Below are 9,235 nucleotides of genomic sequence, written 5' to 3'. Positions count from 1 at the left end.
ATTTTTGTTGCCTAAGATTCTTTCTTCTATCTCTTGTATTCTGTTGGTTATACTTGTCTCTGTAGTTCCTGTTCATTTACCCAGATTTTCCATATCCAGCCATCCCTCGGTTTGTGTTTTCTTTATTGCCTCCATTTCGGTCTTCAAGTCTTGAACTGTTTCCATTACCTGTTTGATTGCTTTTTCTTGGTTTTCTTGGGCACCTTTGAGGGATTTATTAATTTCTTCTCACTTTTTGTTTGTCTTCTCTTCCATTTCTTTAAAGGAGTTTTTCACCTCCTGTTTAAGGGCCTCTATTATTTTCACAATGTTACCTTTAAAGTTGATTTCTTCTACTTCTTCTGGTATAGGGTGTTCAAGTCTTTCTGTTACGTGTTCACTGGATTCTGGTGTTGTCATGTTGCTTTTCAGGTTGTTGGAGGAATTCTTGCATTGGTGCCTGCCCATCTCTTCCTTCAAATGCAGCCCGGAAAGTCTTGGCGTCTTGGTCCAATCTTTGCTGTGACTGACTGTGTACTTGAGGAATTTTCTTGGTCTCCCCTCTCTTACGACCCCTCAGCACTGGAGCTGGCTCTCAGATCCCCTCTGCCCTGAAGCAGGCTGTGCTGGTAGATCTAAGGACCTGTCAATGGAAAGGAGTGCTTCGGGTCAAAATGTGATCTGGTAACTATTGAAAACCAGTAGCCAGGCAGATACCCCACTGAATGGCCAGAAATATTTAGTGAAATGGAGGGGGCCTGTACTCTGTTCCTGGGACTGTTCAGCCAGGCAGGCACACACTTATCCTTCTGGATGGATCTCCTCAATGCAAGAGCATGGACTCTTGCTGGGCCAAGACAAATGAAAGATTTGCTGGAGGGGGGGCAGGATTATGTGGAACAAAGAAGCCCCTGCAGCAGGAGCTGGAGGGGTCCTGTACTCTGTTCCCTGGACCCTCGCGACCAGGCAGGCACACACTTACCCCTCTGAATGATACTCAGTGCAGGAGCAGGGACTCTTGCTGAGCCAAGGATCTATCAGATATCTGTGAATTTAGCATAGCACTTTGGATTGTTTATCCTTCGGTCAAAATAGGATTTTATAGTGCAGTGAATTCAGAGATTTCCCAGTTAGGAAGACAACTTGATACACACCAACTCAGCTGCTTTTGCTTATTTCTAGAGAATATATAGGTTTAAATGCCTTGGGTGTTGTGATTTTAGCCAACCAGCATGGCTGGTACTTTCGGGTTCCAGGACCATGCATGTGCTGACAAGCCCTTAGGCAAAAATAACCTAGTGACCCCGGGGAACTTAAAGAGTCCTGAGTGACCACATGCTGCATGGTTGCATCACCTACATATGACACAGCTACATAAGCCCTTGTGCACACACATGAGCTCTATCATCTGTGTATGATGTAGCCACATCATCCCCTTGTGCTCATGCGCTAGGCAGCCTTTAAAACCTGGACGTGCCATCTTCAGCCGTCTCTCTCTGCACACTGACTTCACCAGGCCTGCACACGTCTCCTCTAATAAACTTCTAAGTGGATTTATTCCATGTTCCATGCTTCCTTCTCACTCACGCCAGGTAATTTCACTGGGAATCTCATTAAAGAAAACTGTTGTCTCTACCTTTTGTGTTTGTACTCATCTCAACACTTAAACATTCAAAAATAAGAACTCTAGTCAAATGATTTAAAAGAAAGGAAAACTATAACAGATAGAATTCTTTCTATGTTGGGGGAGCTGCTGATTGTTCATTCCCTGCTGCTCGACAAGCTTTGACCCAAAATAATCACACAGAAACTGTATTAATTAAATCACTGCTTGGCCCGTTAGCTCTAATTTCTTATTGACTAACTCTTACATATTAATTTAACCCATTTCTAGTAATATGTGTATTGACACATGGTACTGGCTTACCGGCTAAAGTTTCAGCATGTCGTCTCCAGCGGCTCCATGGTGTCTATCTGACCCTGCTCTTCTTCCTCCCAGCATTTAGTTCTGTCTTTCCTGCCTACCTAAGTTCTGCCCTATCAACAAGCCAAGGCAGTTTCTTTATTCATTAATGGTAATTACAGCACACATAGGGGAAGGGACTCCCACATCATTTCCATTCTGTCAATCAACCAATGAAATAGTCTCTAAACCTGATGCTTCCATGTATTCACACTTTATTTCCCAACATGACAGAAATGTAACTAAAAACTATTCGGTAGATTTTTTTTTTGCTATCAGCTTGATTTTCATATCTCATTTATATTTTATTTATTTTACTGCAATAATATATAAAAAGTTCAAGAAACTGATCACTGTCTGTATTTCGTCTGTAGAGGGTATTATTTCTTTTTATTTTGAAAATAATTTGGTCAAGTAACAAGCTACTGTCAATATGGCAGGCAAAGCACCCAGGGCAAGCAATGATTTCTTCAGAGGAATCCCAGTAAAGGCTAGTCCTAGAAATCCAGGGATAGCCTGAGACATAAGATCTCTCAGTATCCCAGCTGCGAAGTGTTGGGTTAGGAGCCACCACCTGCAGTGCCTTCTAAATTCTCCAGTGAGGTGTGAATGATAAGTCCCCCATGGACCTGTCTATAAATCTAAAACACTCTAACAAATTCTGCAGGTGCCTGGATTCAAGAAGTGATGGCACATTAAATCTATATTCCACAGGGAAATTTATAGAACCAGCTACAAGTCTCCAAGACATCAGAGGGCTATCCTTGGTATAGCCCCATATGTATAATGGATGCAATGTAACTTACATCCATTCCCCACTTTCCCACAACTTCAAAGTTATACATTAACAAGATTCCTTTCTTCCTGGTATTGTAAGACCACCCCCCCCCCTCCGCCATTCCCCTGCACTTGGGGAACCAGAGATAGCCTGACTGTAAGCAGTACCTTGGACTACCCATCAACCTGGGGGCACACCCCCGCTTCCTCTGAAACCTCTAAGGAACTCCTGCTTTGCCATATTGCCTGAGTTCTCCTCAGAGCCCCCACCATGCTTTATGATGCTGTCTTTTGATGGTGTTAATAATTCTTCTAAGAAATGTTTTACCAAAAAGGCAATCCACCTTGCTGACACCCTTGAACATCAAGTGGAGACCCTTCTGGGAGCTGTGTGCCAAACAAAAAGGAGCAGAGCCTGAAGTCCCGTTAGACATACTAAGGCCTGATAGTCTTAATACTAAAGAGAGTTATACACTGGACAAGGAAGGCAACTTCCAAACCAGGAATAGGGCCTGAAGGAGATCATTCAATATACGAGATTAGAACAGCCAAGCTTTCACTAGAGCAATAAACAGTAAAATAAGTAAAAGATCTATGTTGCATGCAACTGGGACACATGCACATTAATATAAAAATGCTTGAACTCCTATGGACAATGAGGTCTGTTTATTCTGTTTCATTAAAAAAATGTTAGTTGTGGTCCAGTCAATTAATTTCATGGTCCAATGTTAAGTTGTGAGCTAAAGTTTAAAAATACTGGCATAGGAAAGGGGAGCCTTGACCTTCCGACACTTATGTAAATCTTCTGTTTGTTGGTCTTTTAATCTGAAGAAAACTCTGAGGAGCCAGGGACTCCCAATTAGTCTGTGCCCTGAAGCAACCTGTGCTCTGACCTTACTTGGAGTCAGAGACAAGGATACCTCATGCATGAACATTGTGGTAAGATAATACCATTTTATACCTTATCTTACCTGAAAATTTTCTGAAACGTTTAACATATTCAATTCATTTGAAATTTTGATTGGCATAGATTAGTTATACAGCTTTGTGATGTATAATGTAGCATCAAACTATGTTTAGAATGTGCAATGTTCATTCAGGTCCTGGAAATTGTGCATGACTTCGGAAATGTATCGCTTCCTTCCATTGGAAACATTCAAAATTCTCCCTACTAGCTTATTTTTAAATATACAATTATTTTTGACATTATTAAATAGTAGGGTGTACTTTCACTGAGGATATCTCCAGTTTAGGACTTCATTTATCACTGCAATAAAAAGACCATACAAAGTTCAAAGAATAACATTATAGAGAGGAAGTGGTATAGTATACTATTACACCTGATAGCACACAATATTTGCATAGTGATACTAATGTAAACATCATCATTTGCTTCTCACAGAATTAAGACACAGAAAGGGCAAGGATTTATTTCACTAAGTTTTGTATTCAAAGCTATTGCCAAACTTCAAAAATGAGAAAAATCAAAATAACTGTGTGGTGCCTAGAGCTAGTAAGTAGGCATGTGAACAAGGTGAGGAGGCTACTGTACTTAAGATTAACATTAAAAATATGATACTTTCGCTGACAAGAAAATAATTGAAATACAGCATTGAATGCCACAGAGGTGACTGATAGTGGAACTGAAAGAGGGATATAAATGTATTGGTTGAATGGAGAAAGAAAAACAAAACTGAGCAAAGTTCACATTTACCATAGCAGGGAATCAATCAATATATAACTTACACAATTGATACACAGGTTGTTATCCATGAACAAAGTTTTAAAAATGTGATGTGATGTGTGTGTGTGTGTGTGTGTGCATGCGTGTGCTTATGTACTTTTTCAACACACACACGAGTACTATTTTACTACAAGAAGCAAAATCATGTGTTTTCTCAGGAAAATGAATGAAAATGGAAATCATGTTAAGTGAAATAAATGAGACTTAGAGGCCAAGTACTGCATGTATATTCTCTCAGTTGTGAAATCCAGGAGGAAGAAAGAGACATTTCGCAATTAAACTTATTATTTTATATAATTGATTTGTAGTACGAAATGACAGAGGGCCTAGGAAGATGGCTCAATCAATAAAGTGCCTGCAATATAGCATGAGGACCTGAGTCTAATCTCCAGAACCCATGTAAAAGGGCTAGGCATGGTGGTTTAGGCTTGTAATCTCTGCTCCAGGGATGTGGAGATAGGTGGGTTCATTGGTCAGTCAGCCTAGCCTAAGTAGCGAGCTCCAGGCCAGTGAGAGTGGTCTTGTCCTATTAAAAAAGTGGATGATTCATGAAGAATGACACACAAAACTGTCTTTTGGTGTACACACACACACACACACACACACACACGCACGCACATACTTCCACATGTGCCTGAACCCATATGTACATCCACATAAACATGCATCCAGAGAGAGAGGAGTTATAAAATATCTCTACTGTATTTGGGAGTGTGGAAGGAGAAGAGTAGTGTTTGGGACAGTAGTTGTTGCATATTTTTCCAGTTCAAATAATTGACTTTTTACACCATTTTACTGAATTAGTACAACTAAAGAAATTATAATTATAAAACTCACAGAGAAACACTGTCTTCAAGGGGGAAAAAGAAATTATAAAACTAACAGCAACAGTGATACTATCAATTTGTGTAAAGTTAAAGATCTTACCCTTTGACCTCCAAATGTTGTGAATCAATGGCTGAGATCAAAATGATCATAGTGTTTTTGAGTTCTCACTTCCTTTAGCACCATTTGCCAACATCTGAAATAGGTTTCATAGACCATCCACTCACAGATAGAACATATGTTAAATAAAAATACTGCTTAGAAGCTAATCCACTTTGGAGAGACAGAGATGATTCTATAGCACTTTGATTATATTTCATGTTCTGTATTTGACGGATAGACTTCTCAGTGCCAGCAACATTACCCTGTATATGGGAAAAGCCACTTTCGATTCAGTTACTTGTAACTTGCACTTCCAGGACTTTCAGAGAGAGCACTCTGCAGGGAACAGTTCAATATCTGTGCTAGCTAGCCGTGCCAGGTGATAAGCAGCCAGGATGCCTATGGTCAGTGTGGTCAGGTCTAATGGAACACTGGAGTCAAAATGGGCCTCAGTGACTTGATACTCAATGTAGGAGCCCAACAACAGCAGCTGGAGCAGCATTTGGGAGCTTTTTAGATATTTGGAATCCCAGACTGCTGAATCAGCACCCCATTTTTAAACATGCACTCCTGTTGATAGTGCTGATAGTGTTGATAGTGCTGAGGGCAAAGGGAGTTTTCAACATTGTCAATTCTAATCAAAGTCCTCAGTAGGAGACTCTCCTTTTCCAGAATCTCTGCCCAGTTGTCTCCTTGGATTACCTGTGTGGAGAAAGGTGGATGTTATTCTTGGAGGCACATAGTCTGCATTGGCTGGGAGGAACCCAGCTTCACAATGAGCTCAAAGTTGCCAGGTAGAGTGAGGCAGGAAAAGCATCAGCAGCAGTGGGCTCAGTTAAGATGAGGAGCAGGACCACAGCATTACTGTGAGCTATGACAGATTGTTGCCTGGATCAAGAGACAAGCTGAAGGGAAGGCTTGGCTGGAATATGAGAGTTCAGCCAAGGGACAGATCTGCTGTGAGTAGCCAAAACAACAGTGCTGGCAGGGACTCAGAGAAGAAGAAAACTAGCCTAGGTTAAAACAAAAGGTGGTAGACATAAAAAGCTCTTTCTAAAATTTATCTGAGTCTAGTAAGACAATAGCATGCTTTCCTCTTTAACAAGCTTCTGTTTAGTCTTTATAAGCTTTTAAAAATTGCTTTAGCGACATATGATTTACATACCATTCTGTAGAATTTACCAAATTAAGGTGTACAATCCAATGATCATTAGTGTATACACACATACTAAAAGTCAACTTTAGATTTTCTACACTTCAGAAGGAAACCCTAAACCCTTCAGCCATCACTTCCCATTTCATCACCCATCCAAGGAAACCACTCATCTGCTTTCTGTATGCTTGGATTTATCTATCCAAGGACTTTTTTTTTTACATAAGTAGAATCATACATTTCATATAAATAGAATCATACATTATGCAATCCTCAGTGGCTAGCACAGTGTTCAAGGCTCATCTGTGTTGCAGCATGTATCATATTTCATGAACATTTAAAGCAAAACCAAACTGTACTACAAATGATAACTTCCTCACCCCACTTCTGCTGCCTTGTGTCCTTCGCTCAAACAATTGAAAATCTTCATGCTATCATGGTGCTGTGTTGTATTGTCTGTGTGTTTTTAAAAGAACTCTCCTCTCTCAACCTTTCATCTTGCTTGGCCTGGTAACAAGGCTATAATCCTGGCATTTCCTTTCCTTGGTGTGTTGCTTATCTTGGTTGTCAACTTGACTGGATCTGGAATTAATTCAAATGCAAGCCACTGGACATTCCTATTAGGTACTTTTTTGATCAGATGATTTGAAATGGAAAGACCCAACCTAAACATAGGCAGCCCCTTTTAGCAGCAGCCCAGATAGGAGGATGTGGGAGGAGGAAACTTTACTTTTTTTTTCTTTGTCAACAAGTTTATCTATTCTGTTGCTGGGGCACTCCTTTGCTGATAACAGGGCCCTCCTTTTCAGGATCTCAAGAAAAACTCTCCAGGAATCCTCTTAGTGATCGTGGACAGACTGAGAATGCTGAGACAGACATTCAGCCTCATGGATGGGAAGCTGCCACATTTTGTATCTCTCCAGTGTGACGACAGATATTACTGTCTGGACTTATACCTGGACCATATTATGTCATACATATTTCCTTAGTTCTGGCCCCTTAGAGAACCCTGACTAATACACCTGCTCTTCCAGGAAGCGCCCAGTTTCTGAATGCCATATCTTCCTTTTCCTTCATTCAACCTTTGCTTTACCTAAGATGGGCTATATGGTAGAAAAAGTTTCTAAAATCCCTGAATTTGCCTGTATTTTACTCTCAGATTGACATGTGGATTAGACTGCATGAAAATTTCACATATTTATTTGTCTCATGTGCTGTAACACACGGTCGTAGAAGAGAACCCAGGGAGTCGGTTTTCTCTTTTCACTCTGCGGATCCCAGGGATCAAACTCTAGGCATCAGGCTCGGCAGCAAACCCACTTAGCCACTGACCATTATCACCAGCCACACTCTTGCCTTTTATCTTGTTGTTTCTATCTGTGATGTGCATTTTAGGTGACAACTTGCTAAATTATAATGCTCCAATATTCAATCCAATGCTAATCCATCTGTCAAAGCATTAGGTGCCACTTGCCTGTTTTGGTAGTGTGAACCCTTGTGTTTGTTTTCTGTCTCCTAGAAATTTGTTGAACTATCTCATCTACTGTTCTCACTTGCTGTACCATCTTCTCCATTGTGATGAGCTTACACAATCTTATTACATCACATTATTTCGGTGTTTGGAGGAAAAGGTTGCAAATACATGTGATGAATTCATCAAATTTAAAGGAGAATTTAACTTTTTTGTAGTTTGAATATCAACTATCAGTTAAAAGTAGCGATGGTGACAATAATGATAGCTAGAAACACAAATCTTAAGGGGAAATATAAAGATATGTTTACTTGAAGAATTTCATTTTATGTTCCCCATTTAAGAGCCCTAGATGGTCAGATGGAGCACATAAGACTTCCCATCAACTCTTTTCTCCTTGCCCTTTGCCCCTCTTTTTCCTGGCTCAGCTTTCAGAACTATAAAATTCTCTCTCTTTGTGTCTCTAGCTCCCATTTCTGACTATTTCAAATACGTCTATCTCAAAGTCTACAAAGCCTGATAGAATCACCTCCACCATATGTTATTGTCTTCCCCTCAGTCCTTATACATCCATACTTCCTCAGTGTTGATTCACACTATACACATGCAATGAGAGCTAGTCATATACCAGACACTGTGCCATACATTAGTCATGGAGAAATGAGAGGATATGAGTTAGCTTCTACTTTCCCAAAAGTGTGTACTCATTCCATGTTCCATGTCACACATGTATATCTCGTCTTTTAATAGCCCATCATATTCTTTCTGATTCTGGCCTTAAGGCATTTATTAACATAGCACATGTTTGAGTTCAATTTCTGTGATATTCTCTGAACTTTTTTCATGTTTTGGAACAATTCTTTCTTTCAGTCATTTGCCATTGCATCCAGGAATCCTTCATGCTCTCTTAGAAGTCATAATTTTGACAGGCACTTTCTCCATGCCAGTAGCAGGATGTATGTACAATGCTCGAAGCTGTCAAATATATCAGCCAGAAAGGTAAACACAGAGAGCTGACCTTTGGTAGGCGACCTGCATGCAAAGTGTCTAAAACTATACCAGGAAAGTGTACATTTATGACCTTACTTAAGTCGATTCCTATTTGTTTCCTACAGAGAAAAAGGCCTTAGTAGTGTTTCACCACTCTCTAGTACACACACACACACACACACACACACACACACACACACACACACATACACACACACACACACACACACA

This window comes from Myodes glareolus, chromosome X (assembly GCF_982192425.1).
Source record: "Myodes glareolus chromosome X, mMyoGla1.1, whole genome shotgun sequence".
Lineage (NCBI taxonomy): Eukaryota > Metazoa > Chordata > Mammalia > Rodentia > Cricetidae > Myodes > Myodes glareolus.
This window is presented reverse-complemented; position numbering follows the sequence as displayed.